The following is an 18650-nucleotide window of genomic DNA, read 5'->3' as shown; positions in this document are numbered from 1 at the left end:
CTTCCTGCCTTTGGGTGCAGGATGGTCCCAACCAAGAACAGCTGCCAAAATGGTTGAGAGAAAGGAAGGAAAGAAGCTGATTCTTTGTATATTTTCCAAGTAAATCTTTAGATTTGCAGTTTTTTTTTTTTTTTTTGCTCTCATCTTTAAAATGCAATTTGGTAATATTGTATATTTTCTTGATAAAATTCCTGTTTCATTGTATAATGACAATCTTAATTTCTAGTGGTTTTTTTTTTTTTGCTTTACTGTCTATTTTGTTATTACAATAAGGTAAGCATTTCTTTAGCTAGACATTGTTTGATATTTTTCCCACCTTCATGATTTCATCATTACTTATTTTTTATTATGTAAGGCTTTTCTTTTGTAAATAGCATATTTTGATGTTGTTTCTTTAATCTATTCTTAGAATCTTTTATTTCTTTTTAAAGATTTTATTTATTTATTTGTCAGAGAGAGAGAGAGAGAGCACAGGCAGAAAGAGTAGCTGGCAGAGCCAGAGGGAGAAGCAGGCTCCCTGCCTAGCAAGGAGCCTGATGTGGGACTTGATCCCAGGATGCTGGGATCATGACCTGAGCCAACAGCAGCCACTTAACTGACTAAGCTACTCAGACATTCCTCTGAGAGTCTTTTTTTTTTTTTAAGATTTTATTTATTTATTTGACAGACAGTGATCACAAGTAGGCAGAGAGGCAGGCAGAGAGAGAGAGAGAAAGGAAAGCAGGCTCCATGCTGAGTAGAGAGCCCGATGCAGGGCTCCATCCCAGGATCCTGGGATCATGAACCTGACCCAAAGGCAGAGGCTTTAACCCACTGAGCCACCCACTGAGCTCTCAGGTGCCCCTGAGAGTCTTTTACTAGCCTATATTATAGCATTTATATTTAACTATCTTAAAATATTTACGTATTAAATAGTGATAACTTCAGACTTATTTCACCATCTGAATTTTATATATAGAGAAACTATAGTGGTAACAGAATGGACTTCAGTCCCAGACTCTCTGAGTTCTAGCTATGTGAATTTAAGCAAATTATTTAGATCATTTGCATTGCCAGTGTCATAATCTATAAAATGACATACTTATGATGCTTGTTGTCTGACACCATTGCAAGAATTAAATGTGAAAACACATCTAATATACTTATAATGCTGCTTAATTTTACTTTATGCAGTCAATGACTTTATTTGTGTATGTAATTTTATACTTTCCATACTATGCTTTCTTTACATTTTTTCTTTCTTATTCTTCCATTGGATTAATCTTAGATAGTATGTCTTGTTCTTGTCCCTACTAATTTCAGTTTTACAGGGCCATTTATATTCTTCTGTGGTTACTTTTAACTTCTAAAATTTACTTAAAGTTTAATCAATAGCTTTGCTTTCCACACAATCAATACAAAGATTATAAGATTATTTAGTCACATATTTTCCAATATTTTCTTGCATCCCACTTCTTCCAGGACTTAAAATCCTTCTTCCTGAGGGAGGATCCTGTCAGGGAAAAATTCTCTCAGTTTTTGTTTATCTGAAATTCTCTTCATATGACCCTCATTCTTGAGAGATTAGCTGGACAGAGAATTATAGGTTGACAGTTACTCTCCACACTGTAAATATATTATTGCATAATCTTGATCCCTATTGTTATTGTTGAGCTATCTATAGTTAGTCTAATTACAGATCTTTTTATGTAATGTCTTCTCGATTTTAGTTGTATTTTACATATTCTCTTTGATTTAATATTCTGAAGTTTTAATAAAACATGTCTAAACGTGGAATTATTTATTTTTTACAGAGCTTATGCTTCTTGAAAATGAAGAAATTTAATTCTGAAAATTCTCAACTATGTTGTGTTCAAACTATGTTGTTACTTTCCATATTGTCTCCTGTCAAACTCCTCTCAAATGTGTATTGGGCATTCATTCATTCTATTCCCTCTGTCTCTGAACTTCTCTTCCATGTTTCTATCTCACTGTTTCTGGACAGTGCTGTATTCCATTGGATTTTGCTGGAATGTGCTGCGTTCCAGATGATTTTCTTCAATTTATCTCTCAATTCTCTGATTCACTCTTTAGTTCTTAATAATTTTCCCCAAACTCTTCTATTATGATATTTCAATAGACCTCCTTCTGTGAGATTTTCTTGTGATCCGATGATGGAATGTCTCTTTAGAATGTTTTCATGTTTGCTGTGTTAAGTAGTCACAGATTTGGAATCAATTTTTATCTTAGTTATTGAAATATGAGTTTCTCTATCTTGTACTTATTGGTAACTTAGATTCTAATATTCAAAGAATTGAGTTCAGGTTTCCAAGTTTTCCTTTTTCTTTTTTTCCATCCAGAATCTAGCCAGGGAGAAGCTTCATTGCTGTTTAATAGCTTCACATGTCAGTGTATAGTTTTCATTCTACTTTAACTTTTCACTGAAGTTTCAATTCTCTTAGGGCTCCAGCTATACATATCAATCTTTTTTTCAACCTCTTACATGAATGAACTAATGTTTGGTCATTAAAATCCAAGCACTAGGTACACTGAGTCTGATACTCAATGCTTTTATCTATTGCGCCCTATGGTTTCCAGAGATTCAGCCCATTAACTTACCACTTTTCATTTTTACCACCTGGGGATTTTTATTCCATTTTGTTAGTTCAGTCACACATTTTATTTATTGTTGTTTTAAATCCAGCATCTCTAGTTGTTCATAGCAGGAGTAATTTTATACTACTTTCACCCACCATTTTACCAGAATTGGATGGGCTACCACTATCTATCAATTCTAAAAATTTGTATATGGAATGTTCACCATGCACAAGCTATCATAGGAAAGTACAATAATATTTTCAAAGAGCTCTTTTTTTTAAGATTTTATTTATTTACTTAACAGACAGAGATCACAAGTAGGCAGAGAGGCAGGCAGAGAGAGAGGAAGGAAAGCAGGCTCCCCGCTGAGCAGAGAGCCTGATGTAGGGCTCCATTCCAGGACCCTGGGATCATGACCTGAGCGGAAGGCAGGGGGCCTAACCCACTGAGCCACCCAGGCACCCTTCAAAGAGCTTTTTATTCAAACTTCTGTTATGGAAATGGCAACAGGATTCCTCCATTTTCAAGTGGTAGGAAAGCAGAGGGTTACTTGGTTTATTAAAAACATTCAGCTAACCTTACAACAGAAACCCAGACATTTCTTCTGGCTTCACTTCTAGGACCTTCCTATTTCAGAGAGCAAAGATGAACATCTAGGTCATAATAATAAAACAAATCACATATTGTGGTTCTAGAGGTGTTACTAAGAAAAGAATTATGAGTAAAACATAAAGATGGTGAAATTATATTAAAGCTCGAGTTATTGACAGGTTTTTTTGAAAAATCTAAAATAAAAAGGAAAATAAGTTTTTCGTAGCCATTGAAATTCTGAGGTTCTGAATAATAATAATTTTTGGTATTTATCATGCTGCATTCATATGTACCAGTCAAAAGTGAAATTTCCAATACAATATGCATGAATTTGTTGATAAAATACCTTAAAGCAGAATATATTTCAGTATTCATTGCTAAATGGTTTTGCCAAAGAAATTGATCAGGTAACACTTCATGTCAAGTGCCAGGTATTATCATGTAATTTCTAATTCCAGTCTAAAACTCTACCAATATTTTTAAAATGGGATAAAAAAATACAACGTTTATATTTTTAAAAGGCTTTTGCTTCCTCTCTGTCCTCTCCTTCCTAAAATGAAGTGAAACTTACGGCTTGAAATCCTAAATTATTTTCGCCATAGCTTTTTGTCGATATGCGAGTTACAAGTAATATCCGAATACAAATTCTAATGAACAAATGGGTATGTTGTCAGGAAGCAGAAATAAAGTAACTGCATGAAGGAGCAAATGTAATTTAAAAATTACTCCTTATTCATTTACTGAGGAGTAAAAAGCTTATTAAAATCAAAAATTATAGTCACCATGGTTTAAGTCTTAAATCCATAAATTTCAGATGTGTTTTATGGCTTAGCTATTCTTCTAAGAGATGAGAGCCATAAAGAGCTTTCAGGCAGCCTCTTAATGCAGGCTCATCATATTCTTAATTGCTTTCTCTAAAAAATGAAACTGATCTATAAGTTCATAAGCAGATAGGATAATTTCTAATTTAGAACCCTAATTCCAAGCCCGCCTCAAAACTGAGCAAAGAAAAATATGCTCAGAGGGCACGATGGATCAGTAGATGGTGCTTGCTTCAGCCTCGACTCCTGGGGCTGCAACACTGTGGACTAAGTCACAGATCAAAACCCAGTCTCTGTGTACTTCTTAGGTTTCTCTTTGACTTTGGCAAAATGCTAAAATGCTTCTTGATAATCGAACATATCTTTTAAGGAAGCTGGGTCAGGATTCTGAGTATAGTAACCCCTTATTTTCTCTAGAAATATGAAGTTTGTAAAGGATTTCTGCAGAGGTCTGATAATCAATCCTAAGTAAATTGATGCACTGTAAAGCAAAATGACTTTCCCAAGCACAAACAACTAATTGATTTCAAACAAGAATAAAACTCAGACTTTTTTTTTCTCTATACCATGGGCTTCCTCATATACTCAAAGGGTAATTGAATACAGTTTCTTTTGTCACACTCTTTCTACTTCCTTAAAATCAGTACTATATATAATTCCCTCTGGAATATATGACCAAAAAAAAAAAAAAAAAAAAAAAGTGGGGCTCAACACTTTACCAAAAAAACTAATGAGTTCCAGTTCTGGTATAGTTACATTAGCTTCCAATAGCTCAACCCTACTGTTGATAAGAGCTATAAAATCTAGGCAAAACAAACAAACAAAAACAACTCTGGACTATGGAAAGGAGTCTTGGTATGGAGAAGCAACACCATGTGGGAGTTTTCAGGGTTTTTTTTGTTTATTTGTTTTCCCTTAGAAATATTGGAAAGTAAACCACAACTTCAGGTTGATATAGTGTGGAAGTTCCAACAACTTTTTTCTGGCCACAGGAAACAAAAAAAGAAGAAAGAAAGAAAGAAAGAAAGAAAGAAAGAAAGAAAGAAAGAAAGAAAGAAAGAAAAGAAGTAGGGGATGTGGGCATATGGCAGAGATCTAGGGAAAGAATTGCTAATTCTGGTAATAAATTCTCATAAGTCTCAGCCGAACTAAGTACAGGACTGATTCAACCAGTGGAGTAAAGTTTTAAGAAACTGATCTGAGATTTGAGCCACCATTCTCAGAAAATAAGATAAAATTTGTAATCTATCATATAATTGAATTGATTGACCATTAAAAGGAGAGTAAAATTGTTTTCCAAAGAATTATAGCAGAATCCACAGTATAAAAATGAAGGATTCACAATTTTCCTGACATGATCCAAAGTTAACTAACATACACAGAATTAGGAATTGTGAACTATTCTAAGGGCAAGGCAATCAACAGATGTCAACCTAAAATGACACAGATGTTGAAATGATATGATAAGATTTTAAAGTAGCTATTATACTGTGCTTTATGGGGAAAAGAAAATAAATTAGAAAAGATAGGAAATTTCAGTAAAGAAATAGAAAACAACAAAGAAATTTTAGACCTAACAGAATGGAAATGAGAGAGGAAAATGTCAGTGAACTTGAACATAGATCAACAGAAATTACCAATTTGAAGAAGAGAAAAAATAAGATTGGAAAAAATGAATAAGTTCTCAGAGACCCTTGGGACAATCTAAAATGGCTTAACATATGCATAATTGGTGTCCAGAAGGAAAAGAGGATTAAGGAGAGGGAGAGAAAAAAAAAAAAGGATTTAAAAAAATGACCAAACCCCTTACATTTTTAGAAAAAGAATACACACACACACACACACACACACACACACACACACACATACACACACACATTTACAGACTCAAGAAGGTCCATAAATCCCAAGCAAGACAAACCCAAAGAAACCCATGTGAATAGAAATTATAATCAAACTAACAAGCAAAGATAGTGAGAATATCTTGGAAACAGAGAAAAATGACACATTACATATAATATAACAATTTAAATTTCTGCAGAGTTCTTGGTACCATATGGATGAATTAAAATGAATTGCACCAAAGTGCAGAAGCTAAAACTATCAAAATCTCAGAAAAAAAAAATATGTGTGAACTTTGTATCTTATTAAGCACAGTTTTGTGTTTTTTGGTTTTTTGGGGGTTTTTTTAGGGATGACAACTAAAACACAACTAAGCGTAGGGAAAAAAGATAAATTGGGCTTCATTAAAATTTTAAAAATTTTGTACTTAATTTTTTTGAAGATTTTATTTTTAAGTAATCTCTACATCCGACGTGGGGCTCAAGCACACAACACTGAGGTCAAGAGGTGCACACTCCTCCAACTGAGCCAGCCAAGCACCCCATAGAAATTTTCTGTACTTTTAAAAACACTGTCAAGAAAATGAAAAGTCAACCAACACAGTAGAAGAATATGCTAGCAAATCATATATCTTATATGGGACTAAGTAGCCAGAATATATAAAGGGCTCACAGTAAAAAGGCAAATATTTTTTTTTTAAATGGGCAGGCAAAGGATTCAAATATATATTTCTCCCAAGAAGATACACAAATAATCAATAAGCACAAGAAAAGATGTCAAAAGTCATTGGTCATTAGGAAATTGCTAATCAAAACCACAAGGCAATACCGCCTCATACCCAGTATAATGGTTAGAATCAAAAAGTAAGATAATAACAAATGTTGGCAAGTATAGGGAAAAGTCAGAACCCTTGTTCATTGCTGATGAGAATGTAAAACAGTATAGCTGCTTTAGAAAACAGTGTGACATTTTCTCAAAACTTAAATATAGAGTTACCATTTGATCCAAGAATTCCAATACTATGTATATACCCAACAGAAATTTAAACATATGTCCACAGAAGAATCTGTATATGAATGTTCTTTGCAGCATTATTCCTAAGGGCCAAAGGGTAGAAAGAATCCAAATGTCCATCAACTGATGAATGGATAACACAATAAGGCATATCTCTACAATGGAGTATTATGTGGCCATAAAAAGGAGTGAAGTGATAATATTGCTGCCATATTCATAAACTTTGAAAACATTATGTGAAGTCAAAGAAGCCAATCACAAGGACTACATATGCTACAATTCCATATATATTATATGTTCAGAATAGAGAAATCTATGGGGACAGAGAGCAGATTGTGGTTTCCTATAATAGAGGAGTTGGAGGGTTAGGGAATGACAGCTAAAGAGTACAGTTTCTTTTGGGAATAATAAAAATATCCTGAAATTGGTCATGATGAAAGCTGCGCAGCTCTGTTAATATATTAAAAACTATTGAACTTTACACTTTAAATGGTGACATATGATATTTGAGTTATATCCTCATAAAGCTGTTACCAAAATAATATAATAATAATAATAATAATAATAATAATAATAATATGTTAAGACCAATTAGGGATTATCCCAGAAAAATAACATTGGTATAACATTCAAGAATCAAACAACAGAGTGACATCAGCTTTACTGGTAAAATAGGAGATTCCAGTCCTCAAACTCCCACAGAAACACCAATTGTAACAGATGAGAATACCTTTATGGGAGCATAGGAGTCTGGCTGATAGGTTCTAGCTCTCGTGTAGGAAAAAATCCAAGAGTAGATGCGTTAAAGAGAGTAAGAACAGTTTTACTACAACTTTGTCACCTCTTGTGTGTGGGAGAGGGGAGAGAGGGAGACAAGCAAGGAATGAGAATTATGGTATCTGAGGACATCTGTTTCTGCCTCTAGTAATGGAATGGATGGAGACAATTCAGAATAAATAACAGCTTGATAGAAGATGATGTATTGTGGATATAGTAAGAGTGGATCTGTCCAGCTGGAAGTATAGATAGAACTTCCAGGTAGAGACATCTATGAGGCAGTCAAATATAAAGGTCTGTAGTTCAGAGTTTTCTGCTAGAGCTGGAAACATTTAGTTTGTGGATGATAGTTGAAGCCAAAAGACAGGTACTGTATCCAGGGCCCCTTTAATGAACAAGGCAAGGGCTGAGGATGGGCTCCCAGGAACACTGATATTGAAGGGGTTAGTAATTAAAAAAAAAAAAAAAAAAAAAAATCCAGGGAAAAGTAAGGAGATTCTGAAAGGCAAGAGGAAAGCCAGAAGAGAAGGCTATTACAGAAGCTAGAAGGGAAACACAATGAGAAGATGCAGCAGCCATTTTCCAATGTCAATTTGGGATCACCACATTTCAGAGGAAGCAACCAAAATGCTTCATCCAGAGAAGAGAAAACCACAAGACGGAAGCAGAAATAAATGCAAAGTTGGTTTTCTGATATCCGCAGACTAATGAAACATAAAATGGACTAGTTTTTGTGTGGGTGGGAGGGTTCAAAAGTCAGAACTAGAACCAATGTGTAGAAGGTTCAGAAAAAAAGATCTCAGCTTAATTTAGGAAAAAAAAAAATTCTGCATTTTGCTAGAATTATCCAAACAAAAAGTGGACTGTCCCAGTGGGGTTGTTAGTACTAGACTGCTTTGTCTCATGTCAGAGGATCAGGACTCCAGAAAGATGCCATATATCTATCACCATTATCCAGAAGTGCTTACCAAACAGTGAATTACAAACATGTAATTGCTAATGTTTAGCCATTTTTAACCAATAAAAGCGATAATTTTATTTAGTGCAATCTAGTATTTACTAGATGAAAAAATGATAGAATAAATAAATAATGAATAAATGAATGAATGAATGAATGAATGAATATTGGACTAGGAAGTCCTTTTAATTTTCAGTGAACAGAAATGTAGATGCTTTTTAAAAATCAGCTCTGTAAACACTAAGTATTTCCTGGAAATAACACAAATTGACTATACAGTGTGCCAGAAGGAAGTATGTTCCCTTCCACCTTCATGTAGATATTTCTTAAAGGGGTCCAAAAGCAATATTTTAGTTAAGTATTATGTATATACTTATTTGAGTAATTTCGAGTAAATGTACTCAGCAATGTTGCATTGAAAGTCCATTTTATAGACTGAACAGCAAAATATTATTTTATGATTGTTGTTATTATTGTTATTGATAACACCAAAAAAGAAAAAAAAAGTCTTGTAATAAACATACCTCTGAATCAAGAAGTTCAATAGAGAATTTATTTTTTTTTATTTTGAAAGAAAATATCTTATTTAACAATACAGCTTTGATGATTCAATTTCTGTTGGCTTTTATCATCCATTTGTAAGGATCTTAAGCTACTCAGAAGGAAAGAAATTGCTAGTTGTTGATTTTTTCTTAATGATTCCAAGTTACTATGAGTATAATTTCCTCATGTTGTTGCTTGGGAGTCATAAATGTCACCACAAGCACAAGTTTTTGTTCTTATTTTGATTTCTATTGACTAAGCCTTTCCCTTTTCAGCCACTTAGTGTCACCCTATCACAACCAAATTATAGTCTAAATTATAAAGACAAAGTGCTCCTTTCCTCAGCCACAGTGGAATGCAGACTCCGTGGAGCATAAATTGTTCCCTAGGGCATGCAGTAGTCAATCTTTCATTTTCTTTCACATTCCTCATTCTAGAGAATTTCTGGCAAAATTACATGATAGGAAAACGAATATTTTGCTTCTTTGACATTTTGGTACATTTTGTACATTTATAGTCTAAATTATTTTCATCCTGTTAGGAATCTGATTAATTATTAGCCTGCCTAACTTCTGAATCAAAGCTAATTAAACACATGATTAATTATTAATAAGATGCTAAGTACATGTAGCCATTTTCTGGATCTAGATGTTAATAATCACAAACAATTCAGTTGACATTTTCTCCAGCCAGAGTCATCTCTAGATGAGATACTGATCATGGTGTTGTCTTGCTCAAAAATCTTCTAAGCAGTTATATTTCCTGAAGGTAAAAATTTGACTAGTCTCCTTATTCCAATATTTAAGGCCTCCATAAACTGGCCCCACATCCTGGTTCTTAGCCCCATTGGAGTCTCTGGTTGTCAATCCCCAACTGTATCTTACCCAGTATTGACTATAAAAATCTGTTCACTCTGTTATTTCTACTGAGATGCCCTGTACTATTTACCTCTATGCATACTTCCCAATCCATCTCCAATATTATCTCTTCCATGAAATCTGCTATAAATTGGACATGATTTTTCAAACACAAACCATACAAAGTCGGAAAGGTTTTATTGTTCTTGGATTAATATTTTAGAAGTGTTTCCTATAATCCATATCCTCTATAGCATATTGCCTTTCATGTCTCATTGTCTATACCTGGGTCACATACTAATCATTAATGAGGTTAATGAGTGGATATCACAAATGGTCCAGCCATCCATGGGGATGGGACAGGAATGAAAAGTTCAATAAAGCCAGTGTTATAAGGAGGGAGGCAAAGATTTGGGGTAGACAGTCATTGTTTTCAGCTCTTTCCAATGTGAAAATAATTGCTATGTCTATAAATTCCAAGAGCATTTTCTTTAGACAGTTACCAAAGAAACCTGTTCCAATCAGCCTGTGTTACAGATGAGAAATAGACTAGAAACTTCATTTCTTTATCCCGGTTATCTAGTACACATTGGGTACCAACGAAGTTCTTTGGAAGTAAATCTCATGTAAGTGACCATTGCTGATATTCCTCAATAACAGGATGATAACTGTACCCATGTTTAGAAGGCAATAACTAGAGGTTAAAAGAAGAAGAACATTTGTATATAACTACTGCTGGTGGTTACAGTTGTCTGTTCTATCTCTGTTACTTCCTAGCTGTGTGAACTTTGGCAAGTTACATAAGCTCCATAGCTTTACTTTTCCATGTGTAAAATGGAATTATTTTACATGAAAATACTTTATTTTTTAAGTGGATCAATGTTTGTAAATTGCTTAGGCCAGTGGCTGAGACTTAGTAACTAGTAGCTACAGTTAGGAATCTCCATGGATCACAAAGTTAGGGCTATTTTGGTCAGTGCAGGGTATCAAAATAAAATAAATTCCCTAAAACATGTATCCTTTCTATAAACAAAATCAAGCTAATTTCCGCATAGATAAATGGGGCTAGCAGACACATTTGACTTTTACCAACTGTCATGGCAACAAAGTGAGCAAAACTGATAAACTCTGAATTTTCCCATTACCTTTTCTGGATTTAAAATAACACAGCAGTTCAAAAGTATTTTTTGATAATTTTTTTAAAAGAAGTATTGACTCCAATCCTTATGTGAAAAGAGAGAAAACCAAGCACCCCAAAATGAAGGTAGGGAGGTAAGTAATATGAGATACTGTTACCAGCTGGATCCCAAGACTGGACCTTTTGCCCACCTGCTTGTATTCACTAAACTTTGTCTTACATTTTTCCTTTAACTCTTTTTTCTGGCTTACCTGTTAACACAAACAAATGAAACCCAAAACCATGCCTCAGATGATGGCGACTGCCCTGACCAGACCTCCCACCATCCCAGACCACCCAGAACCTCTGAGCTAAACCTCTGACTTCCAACTGCACATAGATCGTGAAGGGACCCCCTGGTCTGCCTTTACCTCAGCAATTGCCTTTACCTCATTATAATATTAAAATAAAACCTCCACCCAAGGAGGAGACTCAGCCCCATTTACATAACATACAATGTAGCGCAGGCATGTTTCTTTAAGATGCTTGTGGACCTTAACGCCTGCCTCTACGGAGGATGACAAGACTTCCCTATCTAAATACTCAAAACCCTAAATAAAAGGTACCCATTCACCCTCTCAGAGAGTCACAACTTTGGAAGCTATTCTGTGTGATCTCCTTATTTGCTGCAAATAAAGTTTTTTTTTTTTTTGGTGTGACAACTCCACCTAGGATCTGTGACTCACCAAGGAGCAAACTCACAGTCCAGTTACAATTTGAAAGGAAAACAAAGACTATCCCTCATGCATTCACAAAGTTTTGAGCAATGTTTTTTAAAAATCAAATTTGAAAGTTAGAATCCTAAACTTTTAATATCTGACAAGAAATTTAAAAAATTCCACTGAAGTTGGTGAAAGAAACTGAGACGTACAGTTTAATATCTATCACATTACATTTACAAGGCAATAAACTCACCTATTTAGCAACTGCAGTGTTTATCCAATTGTTTTTAAAACACGACCAGAATTTGCAATTTTCGAGAATTCAATAATGTTACCAGTTAATAAAACAACTCTTACTCACATCTAACCTAAGCATGGTTTGTCAATTATTACCATAAACAGTGGCACTTACAGCAAATGTTTAACTCCAAGTTATGTCAAAGCACTTTTCAGAGTGATATAATTTGTGTTAAATCTGCAAAGGACTATATTTAATGGTCCATTTCAGACATGGCCTCTTAGTTGCTGGTACAATCTAATAATGAATGTAGAACAAACCAATGTCAAGTTTTTTTCCATTCAAAAAGCTGTGGAGACATTATCTCTCCAAGTTGAACTTAGATTCATGCAACCACAGGGCATTTATAGAAATACTGATTCTCTTTTTCCTCTCTGCATTTTTTTTTTTTCCTGGCTAATACCTTTTTATATTCACATGATCCTAGCTTGGTCAGTTAAATTCCCGCAAAAATGACCTTCAGTTTGTGCTTTTTTTTTTTTTTTTTTTTTCCACCTCTCCTATAATCTGGAGGGTGCCTTCACTGTCGAAGAATGTCTGTTCCCTCTCCTCCCACAAGAAGCTTGCTCTCAGGTCAGCCAGCTGTTTGGGACTAAGCTGGCTCATTCATTCATTACTTAATCAATCATTTAGCTCATTTATTTAACACATATGTATTGTGTGCTTACCATGTGAAAGGCGCTGTTGTTTAGGTACTAGGGAGACAGAGCGAACAAAACAGCAATAGGCAAATTTCCCTTCCTGTAAGCAGAAAGAGTTATGGATCCCCAGTAAAAGCTCTCTCTCTCGCTTTTCTTTTTTCCAATATCTCTTGATATAAGAGATGTGACTTTTGTGGCCCCACCCCACCCCCAACTACGTTCTGTAATCCAGGCTCTACCAGCTCTTCTTGCTCAAGCATACTTCTTGCAGAACTTCCTAGGAGGTGTCCGAATTACAAAGAAATGCAAAAACTTCCATAGTTCAGGATTTTAAAGGAACAAAGGAAATACACAAACTAACAAATCTCTAGCCTAACCACATCAGAGACAATAAATCAGTGGTAAAAACTCCCTGGGCTGCTTGAAAAGCAAGCAAGGCCCTGCATTCCTCACCAGAAATAAGGAACCCAGGGCCCAATCCAGTTGGTACTAGCTCTCGGAGAACAGCCATAGACCTTCCTCTGTCTACAGTTAACTTCTGCTTCATTATAATGTTAAAATCTCCGCCCTAGGAGGAGCACACACTTCATTAACATAACATAGGTCACAGTAAAGGCATGTTTTCTAAGAAAGTCCTGACAACCTTGTGTCTGCTTTACATGTGATGACAAAGCTCTCTTTTCTGAATATTTTATCCTAAGCCTAAATAAATGGAACCCACTCACCCCTACTCAAAAAGACATGCCTTTGGAAAATATTCTCAGGATCTCATTTTCTGCCGCAAATCAAGTTTCCTTTGTGTGACAACTCTACCTGGTGTAGTCTCTACCTGTAACCACCACCAAGTGAACTCATGTTAGTTCCATTACATTTGCTCATGATGGTTTCTCTTCAGGCGAGGGAGAGAAACAATAGCATGACAAATAGGCCTTTCCAAAAATTCTTTGGGAAACATAAACTACAGAAAGAGTAGAAAGGGAGTGCTGGCTGTGGATGAGGTTGTCATAATATCAGATACAGTGGTCAGGGAAAGCCTCAGTAAAAATGTGGCATTTGAGCCAAGAGTTTAAGGAGGTGAGGAAGTAAGCCATATGGGCAAATGAGAGACGTTCCTTAAAGATTGAGGGAAGCACTATTGCAAAGACCCTGAGGCAGGAGAATGCCTGGGAAGTTTAAGGAAAATCATGTACGGTGCAGTGTGCTGGGAACAGAGTGAAGCAAGAGGAGACCCGTAGAATATGAGACCAGAAAGAGAAAAGAGAACAGGCCTCATGAGGTTTTGTAAATTATAGCAAGGACTTCTTTTCTTCACTTTGAGGGAAATAAGAAGCCACTCAAGAGTTGTGTGCAGAAGAATGAGTGACAGGATCCAACTTATAAAGTTAAGAACATCGCTGTGGTTGCTGTATCAAGAGTAGGTGGTACACAGGTAAGTGTAAAAACAGAAGGAAATAAGAATCTACTAGAAAGCCATTGAAATCATTCAGGTGATTCAGTAAAAAGTTGCTGGAAAATGTAATGAAAGTGGCAGAGGTCTGCATATATCTTGAAAGCAGAGACTACAAGATTTGCTGATTGATTAGAGAGGGTAAGAAAGAACTAAAAAGTGTTTTCAAATCTTTTTAGCCTGGGGGAGCCTGGGTGGCTCAGTGGGTTAAGCCTCTGCCTTCGGCTCAGGTCATGATGTCGGGGTCCTGGGATGGAGCCCAGCATCAGGCTCTCTGCTCAGCGGGAAGCCTGCTTCCCCGTCTCTCTCTGCCTGCCTCTCTGCCTGCTTGTGATCTCCGTCTGTCAAATAAATAAATAAAATCTTAAAAAACAATCTTTTTAGCCTGCACAACCAAAAGGAAACAGTTGTAATGTGCTGGTAAAGGAAAGATGAATGGGAATGAAAGAGTGGAGGGAAGGTGGGGAAAATCAGAAGCTAGATTTGGGGCAAGTCTACTTGCAGAAATGTAGTCAAGATCCAAATGTTGATGTGGAGTTGGCCGTTGGTTATACAAATTCAGGGAAGAGATCTGGATTGGAGAGATGGATTTTGGAGTCCTCAGTTTGTGGCTGATAATCTCTGAAATTGAGTGAGATTTCTGAAAATATGCATGTAAATAGAAAAGAAGGAGGTCTGAGGCTTAGCCTTACGGAGACTCAAACATGTCAAGTCTGGATAGACAAGGAAAAATCATCAAAGGAGATGGAGAGAGACAGTCAATAATATGGGAAACAAATCAGGAAATGTATTGTTCTGGAAGCCAGGTGAAGAAAGTGTTTAAAGGAAGAAATGACTGCCTACATCAAATGTTGCCAATTAGGACAAATGAGATAAAGACTGAAAATTGACCGTTGATTTAGCAATGTGATCAGTATTTCTTCTCAGTGGGGAGAAGAAAATGAAATCTGACAGCCAGAAAGTGCTGCCTCATTTGAAGTCCTCCTTACATAACCCTGGATCCCATAGTTTTCAGGAGCTGAATGGATTTTGGAATTTATTTTATTCTATGATGCTCCATTACTCAATTCCTTATGTCTATGCCTGGTCTGATTTCATATTGGTATTTTCAAGTTGATCTTTAAAAAAATTATGTGAAAGAGACAAATATTATTATCATTGTTTCTTAGGAAATACAGTTTTAAGAGACGATAAATGTTTTATCGTTACACTTCTGGTTAGTGCAAAGTGGTGACCTCAGCCCAGGGCTTCTGACTTCTAGAACTTTCTCCTGCTCCATTAATTTCTAAGAGAGTGATTGATGCCTCCTTCCTTTTTCTTTGGACTTTCCTTTATGCGTTGCCCACTTCTTTTCATAACTTCTGTTTACTCTTACTTAATCCCTTGAATTTGGGTCCTTAGATTTTTTTTGAACACCTGCATGCCATGACCTTTAAGGACAAACATCGATAGAACCTTAGGGCTTCAGGGAATTTGGACTTCTGCCAGGCTACAAATCCAGATAATAGTTTCTTATCACCTCATGACCATCCTTTCCTGCAGGATTTGCTTTCTTCTACTACCCAGCATAGGAGAAAGTTTGGGTAAATGACCAGCACTGTACCATTGAACATATATCTCTCATTCTCTTGTTACAAAGATAATGATTATAGAGTTCAACATCCAAGTACTCAGTAAATATTGTGAGTCTGATCTCATATAATATACTCGTTCTCCTTTTTCCTGTCCTTGTTCCTGAGTCTTTCGAAGAGTTTTTCTTCTTTCCACCCCTGTATTCAAACATAAGTCCATAGTATTTTAATGACTTAAGAGATCATTTTACAACAGACATCTATCTTCAAGCTGACTTCTCAGTGATGTCAACTCATTACCATTCACACACATAAGCATCCATTTGGGAAAAAAATATTGGATTAATCACAACTTTTAGATAATAAAACATGAATGACAAACACCAGGCAGGCAGTGGATTGTATCAGTATGTTTCCTGGTTGTGATATTGTATAAGGCAAGATGTTACCAGTGGAGAAAACTGGACAAAGGGTATTTAAGACCTCTGTTTTACTTCTTAAAACTGTATGTGAATCTACAATTATCTCAGAATAAAAAGTTTAAAATTTATACAGGTAAAAGGACATCCATGGGCAGACTTCTTTTTCTAAGACCTTCAGACTGTCATATATGATGCTGAGGAGGGAAGGTACAACAGAAATTGCGCTCTTAGGCAGAAGCTAGCATGCTGGCCTTTGGAAGTGGTATAAAAAAGTCACAGAAGCTAACAGATAAGTAGCAGTCTGGATAAAGAGAGGTGGCAATGAATATGAATTTTTATTTTAGCACCAAATATAGTCGTGGCGTTTGCAGTATTACTGTTAGTATAGAGTCCACCTCCAATCAGCTGCCACAGTCCCAGTCAGTCACCTGCTGCAAAATCATGTATTTTTTTTTTTTTTTTCACAAGAATTGTTTAATCTATGTATCCGGCTGGTCATCATTCCAATTTCCAAAGCTAAATCAAACATGTTGTCCTTGTTTCCACTCCATCTCTTTTCTAGTCTTCTGGCTTTCCTTCCCCTTCCCAGGATTTCTTAAGATCATTGACTCCACTGACGGAAGTCAGACTTCTGACCGCCTAATAAATAAGTTCACCAGTGAAGAGCCTATTTTTCCTTCTGTTTAATTACAGGCTTCAGAGACACTCAAAATGGAGGGTGTCCTAGGGACAAATAATACTGTAGGCTGGGTTTACTTATCTCCTGTTGGCATTGGCAGCAAGCCCTTCCTCTGCTTTGCAATTCATGGCTGTGTCTGTGGCTGCATACTAAACAGACTGAGGCCACCACACAGCCCGTCCAGATGCCTCTCAACTAATCCACATACCTTAACGGCCAGTTCCAGTTCAGAGCAGTAGTTTAGGTAACTAACACTGCTGATTTCTTTCTAGTGCAATCCAGGTAAGCCATCATAAATTAAGTCATGTATTATCCTTTGATTTGGATGTGGTGAACTATGCTGGGACTTGAACCACCACGTGCTTGTTCTGAATTCTGGATGATTGGCTTCAAAATTGACCCTTGGAAATGTATGTATGTCCAAAATGATTAAATGGCAGAATTAAGAATAAAATCAAACATACAAGAAGCTGTGAAAAATAAATTTCCCTCCTACTCATGTTTCCTCAGACTCTCATTTCCCTTATACAGAGAAAATCACTGTTAATAGTTTAAAGCAGAGACATCTTGTGCATATATGAGTATATGTGTGTATGTTTCATAGAGAGGGAAGACACCATAGCTGTATTTCCCTAATTATTACATAAAAACCAGCAGGCTGTACACAGTGTCCCACAATTTGTTCCTTATACTTAATGATAACTCTTTTTTTTTTTTTTAATTTTCTTTATTTGACAGAGAGAGACACAGCAAGAGAGGGAACACAAGCAGAAGGAATGGGAAAAGGAGAAGCAGGCTTCCCGCTGAGCAGGGAGCCCGATGCTGGGCTCAATCCCAGAACCCTAGGATCGTGACCTGAGCCGAAGGCAGATGCTTAAAGACTGAGCCACCCAAGCGCCCCACTTTATGATGACTCTTAGAGGTCTTTCCTTGTCAGTAGCTGCAACCTATTCCACCTTCCTTTCTATCATCGACCTATCTATCTAGATATCTAGATATCTATCAATGTATTTTCAGTAAGTTCTACATCCAGTATGGGGCTTGAACTCACAACCCTGAGATCGAGAGTTGCAGGCTCTATCATTGAGCCAGCCAGACCTGCTGTTATGCCTTTTTAAACAGCTGCTTAGTATTTTGTTGAGCAGATATAATCCTTTTGTATTTACGTAAGCAGCCCCATTTTGATGGACATGTGCTGTTTCTAACATTTTATTACCAACAATGCTGTGTGAACATCATTGCATGTAATAATTTGTGCTACTTGTAATAGTATCTGTAGGATTTATTCCCGGAAGAATTCCTGACCAACAGATATATTCAGTTTTTAGGTTAATAGGTATTGCCTAATTGTCTTCCCATGAGGCTCTACAGTTTTCCCAACCATGTAAGAGCGGACTTACCTCCCCGTAGCTATCTCTCTTTGCTCTGTTATCCTTTTTATCAACTTGCCATGCTGATTATAATTGCAAGCAATATGTATCTTATTATGAGTATGGTTAAACACCTTACAAACCATTTGCTCCATTCTTTCCACCTAACCACTCAGTTCTTCATCATTCCTTGAATAATTTCTATTCCTCACTAGCTTGAAATGACAACTGAAATCTTTGTTTATTTCAATCTGTTTTTGAATTCTATTCCATTTTATTTATCTTACTGTTTATATGCGTCCATATCAGTTTTTGTAAACTTCTATACTTTTCTAATGTTTTAATATAAATTAAATTCGTGCCTCTTTATTGTCCTTTTTCAGAAATTTCCTAGACATTTTGC

This window comes from Lutra lutra, chromosome 1 (assembly GCF_902655055.1).
Source record: "Lutra lutra chromosome 1, mLutLut1.2, whole genome shotgun sequence".
NCBI lineage: Eukaryota > Metazoa > Chordata > Mammalia > Carnivora > Mustelidae > Lutra > Lutra lutra.
This window is presented reverse-complemented; position numbering follows the sequence as displayed.